The sequence below is a fragment of the Pelobates fuscus genome, chromosome 5, assembly GCF_036172605.1.
Source record: "Pelobates fuscus isolate aPelFus1 chromosome 5, aPelFus1.pri, whole genome shotgun sequence".
Classification (NCBI taxonomy): Eukaryota; Metazoa; Chordata; class Amphibia; order Anura; family Pelobatidae; genus Pelobates; species Pelobates fuscus.
The window spans coordinates 225959456-225978293 of record NC_086321.1 but is presented as its reverse complement, the minus strand read 5'-3'; positions in this window follow the sequence as shown (position 1 = coordinate 225978293).

Here is an 18838-nt window from a genome sequence, read left to right as displayed (position 1 = left end):
TAAAGTGTCCAAACTCACCACATAATTGATCGAGGTTCCAGGAATAGAAGATGTGGATTCCCCTTCAGCTCGGTGGGAAGAGTCAGGTATGAATATAGGAGGAGGAGATCCTCACCGGCCAGTCCTCGAAGGTCTGGGAAACAAGGTTGACTCCGTCACAGCGGGATGGCCAAGTCAGTGTTACTCGCTGAACACAGAGGTGATGGAGTATCCCTGTAATCATTGCAAAGGAGGGAATAGCCTACGCCCCCCCGGAGAGAGGCCCAGCTGGCAAGAATGCGACCACCATTGTACACTCTGGATCTACAGCCAATTGAAGAACACTGAATTCTGGAGGTCCCTCTGAAGGTTTGAGAACCAATCTGTGTTGAGATGTGTCTCCCCCAGGAGTTAGTCTGCCCTCGGGGAGATCCTGTGAGGAAGGCAGAAATCGAAGATGCCTTTCATGATGTCTGATAGGAGACGGGAGCTAGTTTTGTCCAGGTGAATGATATACCTGACTGTCGATGCTCTGTCCATCCGGAGTAGGATGCAAAAAAACAAGAAATGGAGCCTGTGGATAGTGAAGGACCCCACTACGAATTCCAGGTATTCAATGTGAAGGGAGAATACCTGAGTTGTGCACATGCTTTCCATGGGTGCACTCTTGCAGGTTGTCACCACAGCCTCACAAGCTGGTATCAGACTCCAGAACGAAGTCCAGTTTGTCGTAGGGGTTCACCTAAGGAAACCTTACCAGGAAGCACTGCATTTCCCGGTAACATAGAGGGTCTTGGAAGATAGCCTGGAAGGAGGAGGGCAATAGCCCACGATCCGTGCAAGTGTGTGGAGGGTCATGGTGTTGCAGTGCAGGATCGTGCGAATTTCCTTGATGATAGGGGAAATTTTTTAACTGAAAAGCTTCCGTGTGCAAGATGCAGAGTCAATTACGAATCCTAAGAAGTGGAGCATCCACTACAAAACACAATGATTCCAGCCGAATCACGGAGAATCGCGAATGTTGACGCAGTCTTGAATTCTCTGAACTGAACGGAAGGATATCGTCCAGGTAAATAATGCAACCCATTCCCCATACGTAATTGATCTCTGGTTTCAGTAGTTTCATGAAGCCCCAAGGATCCGAGCTTAGTAGGCAGGTGAAGTGCCAAGGTTGATCGCGTCACAGGAAACATAGAGAACGTCGTCAAGAGGGGTAAAAAAGGACTGACAGGTTGTGTCTTCATATCCAGTTTCGCAAGCCAGTCGTCTACGTGAAGCTGGTTCCTTATTAAGTGTCAATGCCTTCCCCCTAGAAGCAATGGTATCTCATGTGGGTGTTGTAGAAAGTACAGTCGATTCCACCCTAGGGACGCTTACATGAGGAAAACGGGAACTAGCACATCTGTGCGTTCCATGTTCTCTGTCCAATCATCTGGATCACCAGAAGGTTGTCTCACCCACTTCGGGTAAAGAGTTTGCGATGGCGAGGTACAGGGGTCAGATGGCCTGAAGTGGTTGGCGACATGGCCCCACTGTTGACCAGAACTGTAGAACACCCCCTAGGAAGGTTACCGCGTAACACTTCCTTATTGAGGTTTGGGCCTTGATGAGGGAAGCAGGAACATAAACTTGTATAATAAGCTCACTCAGGAAACAGTGTGCCTTGTGCCTGGGGTCCCAATGTTTTTTTCCATCAGTATGGAGGAGTGCTGCTATGCGCTTCTCATAGGAGAGGCAAACATTGGTGTTTCTGATGAAACAGAAATATTTCTGTGGAAGAAAAAAATAGAGAGAGTATGTCAAACTGCTGGAATGTATTGGGGGATAACCCCTACTGAATGAAATTGCAAAAAAGAGAAAATGCTAGTAAACCAGGAGAGTGCACACACAATAGTTATAGTGCATCTCCAGGCTACTAGTATAAAGATCAGCAGTCCCGAATATTAAAATATAACTTTTAATAATCAATTTAAAAGTAAAAAAAGAGTACCTTAAAAAGGACAGAACTCACAGTAGTTAGGACTAAGGAGATAAAGTTATTACAGTCACAAAGAGAATAATACCACACTTGAATTAGTGGCAAAGAGGTGAAAGTACAGGAGGGAAGGGGTTAATAGAGAAAGTCTAAACTCTAATAGAACCCCAGCATTCCCTCACTTGCCCCAATAAACTAAATCTCCACTCTGACGAAATTGCTAACTCCTAAGTAGTGAGCTGCAAAAGTCAGCTTGACGATTCAATCCCTATCTACTCTTAGAGTTGCTATCCTGACTAAAAGCAATACGGTAGTATACAGTTCTCGAGGAGGGTGAGTAAGTATAAGGTTAATCACACAGGAGCGTCCTCCCTATCTGTCCAGAGCACCCCCCCTTGTACAGTTCGTCCCGACGCGCGTTTCGCCGACTGACGGCTTTTGAAAAGGAATGCAAGTGAGGGAATGCTGGGGTTCTATTAGAGTTTAGACTTTCTCTATTAACCCCTTCCCTCCTGTACTTTCACCTCTTTGCCACTACTTCAAGTGTGGTATTATTCTCTTTGTGACTGTAATAACTTTAGTCCTAACTACAGTGAGTTCTGTCCTTTTTAAGGTACACTTTTTTTACTTTTAAATTGATTATTAAAAGTTATATTTTAATATTTGGGACTGCTGATCTTTATACTAGTAGCCTGGAGATGCACTATAACTATTGTGTGTGAACTCTCCTGGTTTACTAGCATTTTCTCTTTTTTGCAGAAATATTTCTGAGCCCATTCACGGATGGTGCTGGCATTGTCAGGTATTTTGCCCTTGAGAGGGGGTCAACAGAGTCCAGCAATTCGTCTTGGGTGTCTCTGAAACCTCTCCTGACTCCCTTATGGGGTTGCGGCCACCCAGAGCCATGAAGGTCATCATCCCTGATCAAACACAGGCGTCTGATTCACTCTGTCTGGGAGGGAAAGGCATGGGCAGTCCAACTTCAAGCGGTTACGGACATCTTTATCTAGAGGCTTGCAAAGCCACAGGTGCATAAAGTTGGCCCGGTGTTCGAGAGGGGACCAGTCTCTCGAACATGTGTGACGGATGTTGTAGGTTACACAGCCGTTGACCAGTAGGATCCTGGATCACTTCCGTGTCTTCTTGGTCAGTAGCGTGCAAGGCACCGTCACCCTCAGCTACCTGAGGCTCACCCAGAAAAACGTGTACATGAATGCAGAGCCATATGTGGATTCCGAACCCCAGTCGTCATCAGACCTAGATGCCTCCACATGCCTTTGTTCCATGATGGATAATGTTGCAGTCCTCAGCCAAGGAGGGGTCTAACCATGGGGTCAGGGCAGGTGCCGGAGTCGACGTATTGCGTTTGGCAGGGGCTTTCTCCTTAGACCATAGAGGTCTAGTGTCTTTGCCATTCCAGTGGCTCTTGCTATAATGAGGGGACCCATTAACAGAATTGGGGCTCACCCCAAAAAGTAGACAGGTAGATTTATCATGATATTGGATACCCCTGTAGAAGGCACAAATTAGTAGGCAATTTCAGGATGCAGGGCAAACAGACCAGACTACCATAGTAGCAGGCAATGCTCACAGAAACCCCTGCAGGGTTGTAATCTTAAAAGTAGCCAAATAAAAGAGACTGGGGCTCACCCAGTAAACAGAGGCTGCAACAGCATGCCTGCACTCAGTAGCACAATGCAGCACACATATAGTAGGGGGCTCACCCCAGGTGCACAGGGTATGAACCCTTCAGTGCAGGACACAGCTCTGACAGAGAGCACTAACCTGTGCTCTAATATTTAATACAAGGTTATGGGAGAATGGGAGATAGCCCTTGAGAAGTGTGTCCTGGAATTCCTGTCCAGCAGCTAACAGAGGCTGTAACATCATGTCTCCATTCAGTAGCACAGTGCAGGAAAATTATAGTAGGGGGCTCACCCCTTGAATGCATGCCACAGTCCTGACAGAGAGCACCAATCCATGCTCTAATAGTTAATACAAGGTTATGGGTGAAATCCCATTAAACAGCTTATATAAATGGCCTATGTAACGGACCGTTTCAGCAGAAAAGGGGTAAAAATCTGTTTAGGCGATAATCCCCTTTTCACACTCACGAATTGAATATAAGTGAATGCACCAAACTCCCGAACTGCATACAAGGGAATAAGGTAGCACTCCAAACTCCCGAACTGGAACCTCACGAATAGCTGCTAGCAGACGAACAGGAAAAGCAGACATCAGCTTACACTCCTAGCAATCAATCTCCAGCAGCATACAGTGAATCCCCCCAAGAACGAGACAAGGCTCCGTGTTGAGGGTCAAGCAGTGGTCTGTTTATTGAGGGCTACCTGCCCCTGTATTTATGCAGGTCTCCCACCTGGTGGACACTCCCCTAGGTTGGATACACAGCTCTGTCGTGGGGGGGTAGGACCGACCATCCCTACCCCCTGCGTGGTAAGTGCAGAGACCACAGTCCCATCTGCACCGGTGGGGGGCTTACAGTCTCCCCCTGGTACATTAAGCTGCCGTTGGGGAGAGGGGGTAACAAGCTCCTCTCCCGATAAAACACTCTGCCCATTAATGATCAGCCGCTGGAGAGAGGTGGTAACAAGCTCCTCTCCCATACATACTTCCAGTCTTTGCGGAGGGAGACCAACTGTCTCTCCTCCCAATACAGAGTTCTGCTGCTGGGGAAAGGAGACTGGGCTCTCTATTCCCTGCTGGATACTCTGCCGCTGGGGACTGGAGACTGGGCTCCCAATTCCCAACAAATAACACTGCCGCTGGAGAATGGAGACTGGGCTCCCAATTCCCGGCACATCACACTGCCGCTGGGGAATGGAGACTGGGCTCCCAATTCCCGAAAAATAAATAATATATATATATATATATATATATATATATATATATAGAAACACAATAAATAATATAGAAAAAACACAGCTGTACATAGCACAGACGCACAGCAAGAACAAACAGCAAAGGCAATAGAAACATAAAGTAATGGAGAAGAGTAAAGAGCAATTGATTAGAAAGAGGAAGTGATTAGGTCATTATACCTTATGTACATCCTACTCTCTTGTGATTGGTTCTTTTTTCTATGTGTTTCTTTGATGCTGTGGAGCTAGTAAAGAGAGATTATGCAAACTATGAATCCTCCTGTCATGTTGTAAAATTACTTTTCTCTTATATATAATAAGTAACCATTTTGTCCCAATAACATTACTACTTTACAAGTAACTGTGACTGGGGATACAGGTATAACAAATAAACACTGGACTTTGTTAGCGAATAACTTTATTGCTACAAGTTAATTATTATCCAAATGATATAGAACTAAATTAAATATTAAAGGAACACTTTAGTCGCCAGAACAACTACAGCTTATTGAATTTGTTCTGGTGAGTAGAATCATTACCTTCAGGCTTTTTGCTGTAAACACTGTCTTTTCAGAGAAAATGCAGTGTTTACATTACAGCCTAGTAATAACTTCACTGGCAACTCATCAGATGGCTGTTAGAGATCCTTCCTGGGTCATGGCTGCCTAAAATGCATCCAAACATTCAGTATCTCCTCCCTCTGCATGCAGACACTGAACTTTCCTCATAGAGATTCATTGATTCAATTCATCTCTATGAGGAGATGCTGATTGGCCAGGGCTGTGTTTGAATCATGCTGGCTCTGCCCTTGATCTGCCTCCTTGTCAGTCTCAGCCAATCCTATGGAGAAGCATTGTGATTGGATCAGGCCACCGCTTCTGATGATGTCAGCTGACAGCTTGTTATTTTTTTTTTAGACAAACAGCATGTAGATCTACAGCTTCAGGCTTGAATACAGTAAGAGTTTGCTATATTTATGGAGGCATGAGGGGTCCAGGGGGGCTAGATGGTGGTTTTAACACTATAGGGTCAGGAATACATGTTTATGTTCCTGATCCTATAGCGATCCTTTAAAGGGGAGAGTCATCAATGTAATACAGATGATACTTTGGGTGTAAAGTGATTGATGTTGACATATATTGTATTGGTATTTTATGATAATTGCTCATTATCTAGCACTTTTTAGAACTTTTTGCCTTGATAACTCTCTCCTTTTGAACATTACAAATGTTAATGAGTGCCTTACAGGGGAAGAGTGTGTGTGGCTAAATCCTACAAAACAACAAAAATATATTTGTTTACTGTTTCAAAAACTAGTTTATACCTACATTCAGATTTTAATTCCATTATATATTTAAAGGACAACTATAGGCACCCAGACCACTTCAGCTCAAAGAAGTGGTCTGGGTTGCAGGTCCATCTAGTGTTAACCCTGCGGCTGTAAACATAGCAGTTTCAGAGAAACTGCTATGTTTACAATAGGGTTAATCCCGTGATATTCACAGTGAGAAGAAGCTGACGTCCCTAGGAAAGCATTGAGTGTCCGCATCGCCTAGGGAGCCGGCACTGGAGCCCGGCGCTGGAGAAAGGTAAGTGTTTAACCCCTCTTGAGCCCAGCGGGAGGGGGACCCTGAGGGTGGGGGGGGGGGGGGGACCTACCTAATAACACTGTAGTGCCAGTAAAACGAGTTTGTTTTCCTGGCACTATAGTGGTCCTTTAAAGACATATTGATTTTTTTTGTACTTTCCCCATTAATGGATGGAAACATTTATATATGCTGCAATAGGCCAAAGTGGCTACTTCCTCTTCCAACACCAAACATTCAAACAAAAAACACATTTCATAAAGACATGACCACTTGAATAAGTTAAGCTGTAAAGTATGTATACATTAGTAGTCACTCACTATCTAGCGTTTAGCATAAGGTTTGAAACTAAAATCAATAAATACTTGTTTTATTTCTTCCTAGCAGCTTACTGTGTACAATAACGTGTGATATTTTATATGAGGCATAGACAATGACTTTCAGATGTACTGATATTTTACCCAGCAGTGTTGAAGAATTAGTGGAATTAGATCCAATAATTCTGATGCATGCTACATCATTAAACTTATATTGTTGTCTTATCTTTCTGCCTCCTTTTCATGAGAATCAGATCTCTACATTTTAACAATACACAATAATAAGTATACAGCAATACAATATACTTGTAAATGCTCTATACTCAGCAAACATTATCCTACAGTTTCTTAAATGTTTAATTACTCTTCGATAGAAGAGTCATGTTTTCCCTGCTTACGAAGAGTTTCTTACAGGACTTCACACAAAATTCTGGTATATAGTGATGTCTGCCCTTAGTCCATCTCAAAAAATGAACATTGATACAATATGGTAACCTTGGAATTAATTCCAAACCTTGGATCAGCACAAATAGTATTCTGTCCTTACCTTTTTTTCTGATATGACACGCTAGGCTGTAGTTAGGTGCATTTTTCATACATCCAGTACTTACTTGACCTGCACAATACACTGGTGCTAGGACACTTAGGGCATTTTAGTTTGTTGTCATAACTTGACCATTCTTATGTTACATTACCATTTTTTTGGTTTATTTTACTTCGCCCTTGTTTGTGCCCCTCTTTTGTTGCGTTTTACAATTTTGTACTGCTTTTGAGTTACTCGGTATGTCTTGTTATAACTGATACAACTAATAAACTATGATTTTTTTATTTATTTGTTTAATGGATATGGTATTTTTCAAGGGCAAAATTTCCACATGGCAATTTGCTACTTAGTAAATACATATCCAAATGTTTTAGGTATTCTGTCCAAAACTTCAGTTTATCTTTTGCTATTTCTTTAGTGTGCTCCCTAATCTGATGATGTTATTTTTTTTTATTGTGTTTTCTTTAGTATAATATTTTGAGCAATTTATCTTCTATCAAAGAATATCACTGTTAGACTGTAAAATGTTTTGTTTTATTTTTTTCCTTATTTTAAAAGTGCTGCAAATTACAAAGTATTTTTTGTATTAATTTGTGTTTATATTGTATCATATATCTTACATTAATATAATAACATTTCATATTTAACAAAAAAAAGTATCTGCTTCTCCTTTACACTATTTATCTGCTCAGCTTGCATGATATTCAGAGTATCATTATGAGATTTAAATTCACAAATCTGATGCTGACATTTTCTTACTTGATATATTAAAGGCCAAGTAATTTACTATTCAGTTCTGGGGAAAAACGTGATAAACGAAATTCATGCTCATTCTACCATTTTTAGAGTGAGAAATGCTGGTAATTCAATTTTTCATTTTGCCCAAAATAGCTGATTTAGAAAACTGGTTGGCTATCGCTGCCTTCATTTTAAAATTTACTTTTAATCCACTTTGAACACTTCTGACTTCAGTAAAGAACCCCAATAATGAGGAAGTGCACTTCCTCACTCTGATGTCTGTCACCGAGGGGTACGTGTGTGTGTGGGTAGCTGAGGATTCTTCAAGCTTTGGTCAAATTGCATGAGAATGATTAGAGAAAAAAACAAGAGGAATTTTAACCATAGACAGCATAACCATTGCAAAAAGCTAAAGCCTCTAATTAATATAATTTACATAATGTATTTTTTTGATTATCGGTAACGTTATAATAATAATTGTAATGTATTTTTATATATAATAAATATCATATTTCACCATTTACATAATTTGTATTTGATTATCAATAACTATAATAATAATTGTAAATTATTTTTATAAATCATAAATATCATATATCATCATTTACATAATATATTTTTTGATTAACGATAAATTTATAGTAATAATATTATGTATTTTTATATATCATTGTGCATACTTTTTAATATGACACATCCCAGTTTTAAAATCATATAAACATGTGGAATAAGTAAAATATTTTTAGAGACTGGTTAACATTTAGGCTGGGCTCACAGTGATGTACGAATGAAGAACATATACCATGTTAACAACATGAGTCATATAATAAATATATCAACTTCCCACTCCCACTGAGTTATCACCTGTGACCTAATCAACTCCTATGATCAGTGTAGGAGAGCCTCAGATTGACAGTACAGAAGATTCTTAAAAGGTATTTCTTTCTCCCCATTCACTTCGTTAATTTTTGTTTTTTGTTTTTTTATTATCCACTTTTAAGGGTAAGTCTTAAATCTCTTACAGCCAAGTGGGGCATTCAGGTGACTGTATTTCATTAAACAGCTGCTACATATTACAATCTTTCTGTTCTCGAAACACTGCAGAATTCTTGGGTAGCTTTCAAGATGGCGTCATGCTGTCTCTCTGGCTTAGGTTCACAATGACTAGCTTGGGCATGGTTGTATCAGGAAATAGAAAGTCTGATAATCAAATGGGGATTGTAAAGTCTTCAAACTACCTTTGTTATTTGGAAGGACAGTAAGTAAAATGATAAAATAAACAGGACATAGAATGTTCACACTTTTTACTTTTTGATCTCCTTTGCAGTCTTAAACCCTCCTTTAAAGATTTAAAAACTGCCAAAACGTAAAAATCTTATCTTCTGCATTTTTTTTTTTTTTTTTTTTTATAAAACATACATTTTCACTTAAAATCAGCATATGAAGTCAAATATGTGAGCACATTTAAAGATGAATGATATTGGCCGGTAAATGATGTTACAACCTTTAGACATTGCTCCATAGAGACAGTACTAAGCACCTGAGACCAAACCATAAAAGCATTTTCATTAGTTCTGGAGATAGCTCTTACAATGTATATAAAATGCATATATGTAGTGATTTAACATGAAACAGCATAACATAGTGCATGTTAAGGTAGTAGTTATCAGCAGGCCAACCTCTTTGCTGCCCTAAGGTGAGTTTCCTCAATAACACCCGGACTAGATATAGATATCTATACAGTATCTCACGAAAGTGAGTACACCCCTCACATTTTTGTAAATATTTTATTATATATTTTCATGTGACAACACTGAAGAAATGACACTCTGCTACAATGTAAAGTAGTAAGTGTACAGCCTGTATAACAGTGTACATTTGCTGTCCCCTCAAAATAACTCAACACGCAGCCATTAATGTCTAAACCGTTGGCAACAATATTTTGTGTGGCCACCATTATTTCCCAGCACTGCCTTAACCCTTTTGGGCATAGAGTTCACCAGAGCTTCACAGGTTGCCACTGGAGTCCTCTTCCACTCCTCCATGACAACATCACGGAGCTGGTGGATATTAAAGACCTTGCGCTCCCCCACCTCCCATTTGAGGATGCCCCACAGATGCTCAATAGGGTTTAGGTCTGGAGACATGCTTGGACAGTCCATCTCCTTTACGTTCAGCTTCTTTAGCAAGGCAGTGGTCATCTTGGAGGTGTATTTGGGGTCGTTATCGTGTTGGAATACTGCCCTGCGGCCCAGTCTCTGAAGGGAGGAGATCATGCTCTGCTTCAGTATGTCACAGTACATGTTGGCATCATGGTTCCCTCAATGAACTGTAGCTCCCCAGGGCCAGCAACACTCATGCAGGCCCAGACCATGACACTCCCACCACCATGCTTGACTGTAGGCAAGACACGCTTGTCTTTGTACTCCTCACCTAGTTGCCACCACACACGCTTGACACCATTTGAACCAAATACCTTGGTCTCATCGGACCACAGGACATGGTTCCAGTAATCCATGTCTTTAGTCTGCTTGTCTTCAGCAAACTGTTTGCGGGCTTTCTTGTGCAACATCTTTAGAAGAGGCTTCCTTCTGGGATGACAGCCATGAAGACCAATTTGATGCAGTGTGCGGCGTATGGTCTGAGCACTGACAGGCTGACCCCCCACTCCTTCAACCTCTGGTCGACCATGGCAAGGTCTGTTCTGAGTGGAACCTGACCTGTGAAACCACTGTATGGTCTTCCCACAGTGCTGCAGCTCACTTTCAGTGTCTTGGCAATCTTTTTATAGCCTAGGCCATCTTTATGTAGAGCAGCAATTCTTTTTTTCATATTCTCATTGAGTTCTTTACCATAAGATGCCATGTTGAACTTCCAGTGACCAGTATGAGAGAGTGTGAGAGCGATAACACCAAATTTAACATACCTGCTCCCCATTCACACCTGAGACCTTGTAACACTAATGAGTCGCATGAAAATGGCTAATTGGGCCTAATTTGGACATTTCCACTTAGGGGTGTACTCACTTTTGTTGCCAACGTTTTAGACATAATGGCTGTGTGTTGAGTTATTTTGAGGGGACATCAAATTTACACTGGTATACAGGCTGTACACTTACTACTTTACATTGTAGCAGAGTGTCATTTTTTCAGTGTTGTCACATGAAAAGATATAATAACATATTTACAAAAATGTGAGGGGTGTACTCACTTTTGTTAGATATTATATATATAAACATACACTAAACAGCCACAACATTAAAACCACTGACAGGTGAAGTAAATGGCATTGAACATATTGTTATATTGCACATGTAAAGGAGGGTGATATATTAGGCAGTAAGTTTTTGAATTTCATACAGATACATAGAATGTGACGGCAGATAAGAACCATTCGGCTCATCTAGTCTGCCCAGTTTTCTAAATTCTTTTATTAGTCCCTGGCCTTATCTTATAGCTAGGATAGCCTTATGCCTTTCCCACGCATGCTTAAACTCCTTTACTGTGTTAACCTCTACCACTTCAGCTGGAAGGCTATTCCATGCATCCACTACCCTCTCAGTAAAGTAATAATTCCTGATATTATTTTTAAACCTTTTCCCCTCTAATTTAAGACTATGTCCTCTTGTTGTGGTAGTTTTTCTTCTTTTAAATATAGTTTCCACCTTTACTGTGTTGATTCCTTTTATGTATTTAAATGTTTCTATCATATCCCCCCTGTCTTGTCTTTCCTCCAATGCTATACATGTTAAGTTCCTTTTACCGTTCTTGGCAAGTTTTATCCTGCAATCTATAAACCAGTTTAGTAGCCCTTCTCTGAACTCTCTCTAAAGTATCAATATACTTCTGGAGATACGGTCTCCACTACTGCATACAATACTCCAAGTGAGGTCTCACCAGTGTTCTGTACAATGGCATGAGCACTTCCCTCTTTCTACTGCTAATACCTTTCCCTATACAACCAAGCATTCTGCTAGTATTTCCTGCTGCTCTATTACATTGTCTGCCTACCTTTAAGTCATCTGAAATAATCACCCCTAAATCCCTTTCCTCAGATGTTGAGGTTAGGACTCTATCAAATATTCTGTACTCTGCCCTTGGGTTTTTATGTCCAAGATGCATTATCTTGCACTTATCATGTGTTGGAAAAAGGAAAAATGGGCATGTGAAAAGATCTGAGTGACTTTGACAAGGGCCAAATAGTGATGGCTAAATGGGGCCAACATGTCTCTAAAACAACAAGTCTTGTGGGGTGTTCCTGGAATGCAGTGGCAAGTAACTACCAAAAATGGTGCAAGGAAAGACTAGCATCAGATCCATGAGTGCCTAAGGCTCATTGATGCATGTTGGTAGTGAAGGCTAGCCTGTCTAATTCAATCTGCTACTGTAGCAACTGTAGCAACATTTCGGAAAAATGGCCAAAAAACAGTGCATCGTTGTTTGCTGCATATGGCGCTGCATAGCCACAGACCGATCAGAGTGCCTATAATGACCCCTGTCCATCACTGAAAGCACCTTTAATGGGGATGTCAGCATCAGAACTGGACCATGGAGCGATGGAAGAAAGTTGCCTGGTCTTAAAAATCACATTCAGGTGGATCAGGTGGATGGCCAGGTGCGTGTGCATCATTTACCTGGAGAAGAGATGGCAGCAGGATGCATTATGGGAAGATGGCAGGCTGGCAGAGACAGTGTTATGCTCTTGGCAATATTCTGCTGAGAAACCTTCAGTTCTGGCATTCATGTTACATAGTTATATAGTTACATAGCTGAAAACAGACTTGCGTCCATTAAGTTCAGTCTTCCTCACAGTTGTTTTTTGCTGTTGATCCAAAAGAAGGCAAAAAAAAACAGTTTGAAGCACTTCCAATTTTGAAACAAACTAGAAAAAAAAAATTACAATTCCTTCTTGACCCCAGAATGGCAGTCAGATTTATCTTTGGATCAAGAAGCTGTTACCCTACATTGAAAAATTATATCCTTGAATATTCTGTTTTTGCAAGTATGCATCTAGTTGCTGTTTGAACATCTGTATGGATTCTGATAAAACCACTTCTTCAGGCAGATAATTCTACATCCTTATTGTTCTTACAGTAAAAAATACTTTTCTTTGCCTTAGATTAAATCTTCTTTCTTCCAGTCTAAACGCATGACCTTGTGTCCTATGTAAAGTCCGGTTTGTGAATAGATTTCTACACAAGAGTTTGTATTGGCCCTGAATATATTTGTATAATGTTATCATATCCCCTCGACATTTTTCTAACTGAAGAGGTTTAAATTTGTTAACCTTTCTTCATAGCTGATATGTTCCATTCCTTTTATTAATTTTGTAGCCCGCCTCTGCACTTTTTCTAGTGCAATAATATCCTTCTTTAGAACAGGTGCCCAAAATTGCACAGCATATTCAATATGTGGTCTTACCAGTGATTTATAAAGAGGCAAAATGATATTCTCATCCCGAGAATGAATGGCCTTTTTCATGCATGACAATACCTTACTGGCCTTAGCCACTGCTGATTGACATTGCACATTGTTGCATAGTTTGTTGTCTATAAAAATTCCCAAGTCTTTTTGTGTGTTGTTATCCCTAATTCACTTCCATTAAGGGTATACGCTGCTTGTTAATTTTTTATGTTGAAGTGCATAACTTTGCATTTTTCAACATTAAATTTCATCTGCCATTTGAGTGCCAAGTCGCAATGTCTATTTAATATCCCTCTGCAGCAAAGTAATATCTTGCTCACATTATTTTACTTTACAGAGTTTTGTGTCATCATGTTGATGTTACTTGGACACGTACCACCTACCTGGTGATTGATGCCAATCATGTACATCCCCTCATAGCAAAGGTGTTCCCTGATGGCAGTGGACTCAGTCAGCAGGATAATGCTCTCTTCCACATTGCAAACAATTGCAACATGGGCCTCCAAATTCCCCAGATCTCTATGTGAGTGAGCATCTGTGGCATGTGCTAGAATAACAAATATGATCCACGGAGAAAGCACCTCGTAACTTGCAAGAATGAAGAATCTGCTTGTAATATCTAGGTGCCAAATACCACAGGACACGCTCACACATCTTGTGGAGTCCCTGCCTCAATTAATCAGCGTTGTTTTGGCAGCACGTGAGGGGACCTACAAGTGATTAGGCAGGTAATTTTAATGTTGTGTTATATACTGTATATATAGACACATATGCAAAAACAAAACCATTACCATTACTGAGCAGTTTGCCCCATTACCAGTGATCTGGGCCAGGGTACTCTTGGCATCATAACCACTACACAGAGTGGTTATGAAGTTTAGAGTGACCCTGTAAAGAGTTGAAAATAATGTAAACTGGTGGTGAAAAAGATATAATTAATGTAAAAGATTATTCTTTCAAATTCACAGTGAAATTCTGAATAATTTCATTAATTCTATTAACATTTGTAATTAATCATACGTGGTATCATTATTGGGCAGATGAATATAGATAAGCTTACCTTTATACTTGATTCTCAAATACTCTGAATTTGTATATACCATGTGCAAACAGATGAGCTAGCATCCAAGAAGAGAAGGCATTTACCAAAACACATAGAGTGCATGTTATATAAACATCACAAGAATGTCAGGCAGTTGTCTTTGCTAATCTCTTTGATCTGCAAACAACTGAGTGATTTAAATAAATCCATTTCATCTATTGCCTTTAAACATCATCATGTATAATTTGTAATAGAGTACTGCATGGCTCAGATTTAATGGCAATCAAATAACATCTGTTTAATTTTAACATATATATGTAGGATTTATTAAATCCTTCTGTAGTTTTTGCTTATTCTCTACTTTTCTCTGATCATTGGAAATTTAAAAAATTAATTTCCTGTACAAAAAAAAAACGTGAACGAGAATGGGAGGTTAAATGTATTTAATATAACAAACATAGCCAAATTTTTGAAATTGTGTTTTATATGTTCTGCTCTTCCAGCGAGTTGAAAAGTTTTCTGAGCATAATCCTGACTTAGATTTACGATCTTCAACATTTTTTTCATAATATTCATTTAGGACTGTCTATCATGCCGAATAAATATTCGCCGCTAATGTCCATATGCCATCATTTGATACAAATATACATTTAGTTTCTGTTTTTCCATAAAATGATCTGTTCAAGTTGTACTTAATCGCAAAAACATTTGAGTTACTGTAGAGGTTAAATAAAGAACAACTGTGGTGTAAATGTTTTAATGTTCTAAACATGGAACAATGAATCACTGTAAGAGTTCTTCCGGATTGTTTAATTTTAAAAAAATCTGCCGCTCAATTATTTATTTATGCATAACATAAAGGAAATGCTGGCAATCACAAACAATTAGATAGCAGACATGGCATTTCATTAAGTAGTTTATCATAAAATAATTGTTGGCCTTCTTTGCTTTATTCTGGCTTTACTGAAAATGACTAGAAACATAAGACAATATGAACAGTCTGACCACATGGTTTAAAACGTACACTAGATTAAAATGTAAATGACTCAGCTGATAGAAATTAGAATGAAAATGTATAATTAAATTAAGGTTTCACTTTATCCATAAAGGGACACTCCAACTTTTATATATATATTTTGTAGTGTAATATATATAAGTGTAATATATATATTACACAACAAAATAAAATAAATTAAAAGCAAAATAGTTACTCTGGTTTGTTGCAGGATGACTGCAGATGTTTGATATTTGAAAGTATTTAGGATGCTGAATTCAATGTTTAAATGTTTTAACAGCACCATTAAATGCTATAGGATTTTTTAAGCTATCGTGCCTATAAATGGATTTGCAATAAATAATTTAAAATGGTATACTATATTATATGGGATTTTTGTTTGAGTGTTACATCATGGTAACATTAAATTGGGGTTACAGCATTGTTGCTGTTATACATTTGCAATTCAGAACGCAAATTGTTTCCAAGAAAGACACTGATATATTGTGTATCATCAAAAAAAAAATTACTTTAAAACATTAAATTAAGGACAATAAATTCCATGTTTATCATATTAGTTAGAAAAGTGAAAGAGGAGATAGTACTTGTTGGCTTATTCACTAAGGGGTACATCTCAATCCTAGTCAATTTTGTGTTTCATGCTGTTGCAGTGGTAAACTTACTACAATTAGCTTTATATTTTAAAATGTAATTTAAATATAATTTTACATTTTTTAAATTAAATTCAAATTAAATGTTTAATAAATTGTTATTTATTTTTATTTGTAAATATAGTCCAGATTTTGGATTGCAGGATAAGCAATGATATGACTCCAAATACAGTACCAGCTTGCTAGCAGCAAGGGAAGAGGTGGAGAAAAGGCTCCAGTGTAAACTACAGGGCTTCTATAATGGCTGCAATAGCATGTTTTGATGCAGACATTGGTCTTAGCCATGTCATTGTACATACAGTATGTGGGTATTATGACCACATACAGACCTTATTATTTTAAATATATATATATATATATATATATATATATATATATATATATATATATATATATATATTTATTTTTTATTTAAAAAACTAACACAATCTGTGAGCTTTGAAGTTGGCACCAGCAGCACCCCATATATGCATGTTCAGGTGAGTGCATCCCCCTGGTTTCATATATATATAAATATTTGGAAGTCCAGGCCAACTCCTTTGTTTTGCACCCTTCCCTGTCACAGGTGCCTCATTCCAGGGCCCTATTTAGCCTTGTACTGCAGAAAGCCCCAGATGGAATTCTTTCCCCAAGTGGGTTAATCTCATAAGAGCAGACATTAGGCTGTCAGAGTAGGACCTGCCAAAGATGGGGTACATTGACGTTGTGGCAGGCTTATGCAATGTATGATCATATACTGTAACTAATCCCCCATTATTTTTGCCTATATTAGGTGTTTTAAAAAAATATATATATATATATATATATGATCTGTGAGCTTTGAAGTTGCTGTTTAGTGGATGAGTGAGTGTGCTGGATCTTGTGTATTATATATAATATATATACAATTATTTTTTTTTTTACTTGCCATTAGATTCCTTTTTTAAATAATGCTATAAATAAATAGGATTTTTGCCTTTGCACTATTATTTCAGCACCTCTAAAATACTGCGAGGTAAGTGATATTTTATAACATCTAAAACATTCATTCTTTCATTATTGCTGTACAGGCTGTAAATAGAAGAAAAAATACAAGTGTAATAACAATTACATTTTGCTATACCTTTATTTTTGCAAAGAGTTTATAAACTATTAATATTGTTTTGTTTTTTCTTTTGTTCCCAGTAAAAGTGGATTACCGAAAAGAAAATATAGACATCTTTGAACAATAGTAATACACTAAATTGCTGCATTTTAATGCATTTTTTTTTTTAAAAAAGCTCTCTACTTTTTAGGAGGTTATTGCTTTCGAAAATTTTACTTGACTTCACAACTTGCACAAAGAATGTATAAATGTTTTTACAACACAAAGACAAAAAGCAGAACAATGATAAGTAGCAAATATATTTTGATTGAAAATTGAAAATGAAAAAGGTTGAAATAAAAAATGTAAAAGATAATATATATTTTTATAAACAACCTAACACAATCAAATAATATACAAACCATAGCCTTAAAACCACTGCCATCAAATCAAGGGGCAAATCACCTTTATTTCCAAATTATTTAATATACTTTTTAATATTCATAAAGTTTAGGCATTACCAGTCTAGTTTAATTCACACAAGTGATTTGAAGATTGCAATAGAAATGTAGTTTGTAGCTACTTCAATAAAGTTGTTTTAAGCCATCCAGTACTCAATCTATTGGTAAATGAATGTGTTCTGCTTTTTCAGGGTCATTTAAGGTCTATGAACAAACATTTATCAGTAGCACGGCCCATACTGCAGAGCTCATTGACTTTCTTTGTGGTTCCATTATTTAATTACATCATTTCAAAGATTTGACACCTTTCTGTCTTCCTATAATTCACTACTCATGTCTAATTGTTGTTTTTGTGACGCTGGCATCTCAAAAGGCAACAGTTTAGTTCCTTTATAAAAAAATAAACAAGCTAACCAAAATGAACCATGGAGAATCAAAGCACAGGGTCCATAAAACATGATTGGCCTGAGTTTTAACTTTCACCAAACTGCCTCTTGCAGCAATGTCAGAATGGGAATAGTTTGTGGGAGATTTATGAAACAGGTGAGGTTTAACATTAAAGAATATGATTTGACATAATCCCTACTACTAGGAAGGAGATGAAACTCAATTCGGTTCCATTAACTTATGGGCAAGACACTGAGTGTTCCATACTCTATGCATAAAATGTCTGCCCCTCCAAAAAAATTCAGTACCAGGGAGTTCTTAGCTCTACTACACTAAAAGTGATCAGATTTACCATTCTAAGGAGAGCCCAATTCCCCTGGCATTTAAAATGGCAATAACTTCTCCTATATGTTTAGTATAAATAGGTGCCCAGTGCATCTGGCAATTCATCCCTCATCTTCCCAAGTCTACAGACAGTGATTTTTTACACTGAGTGCAACATACTAAATGCAAACAGAGTTATTCACTAGAGTCCATATGTAGTCTGGATTAGCAAACTTTGGTTAAAATCATTGAATATGGGGGCAGAACAATTGCTCCCTCGAGATGGTCACATTGCTAGCTAGCTCCAGGCTGCTAACTCCCTGTGAAGCAATGGCTGAGATTCAGATCGCACTAACACCACTCTTGTTACAAGCTGCTTACTATGGGATGATGCTCAAAGAAACATTGTGTGGATCCAAGGCCTGGTTTCCACAGTATTGGAGCTTTGCACCTTC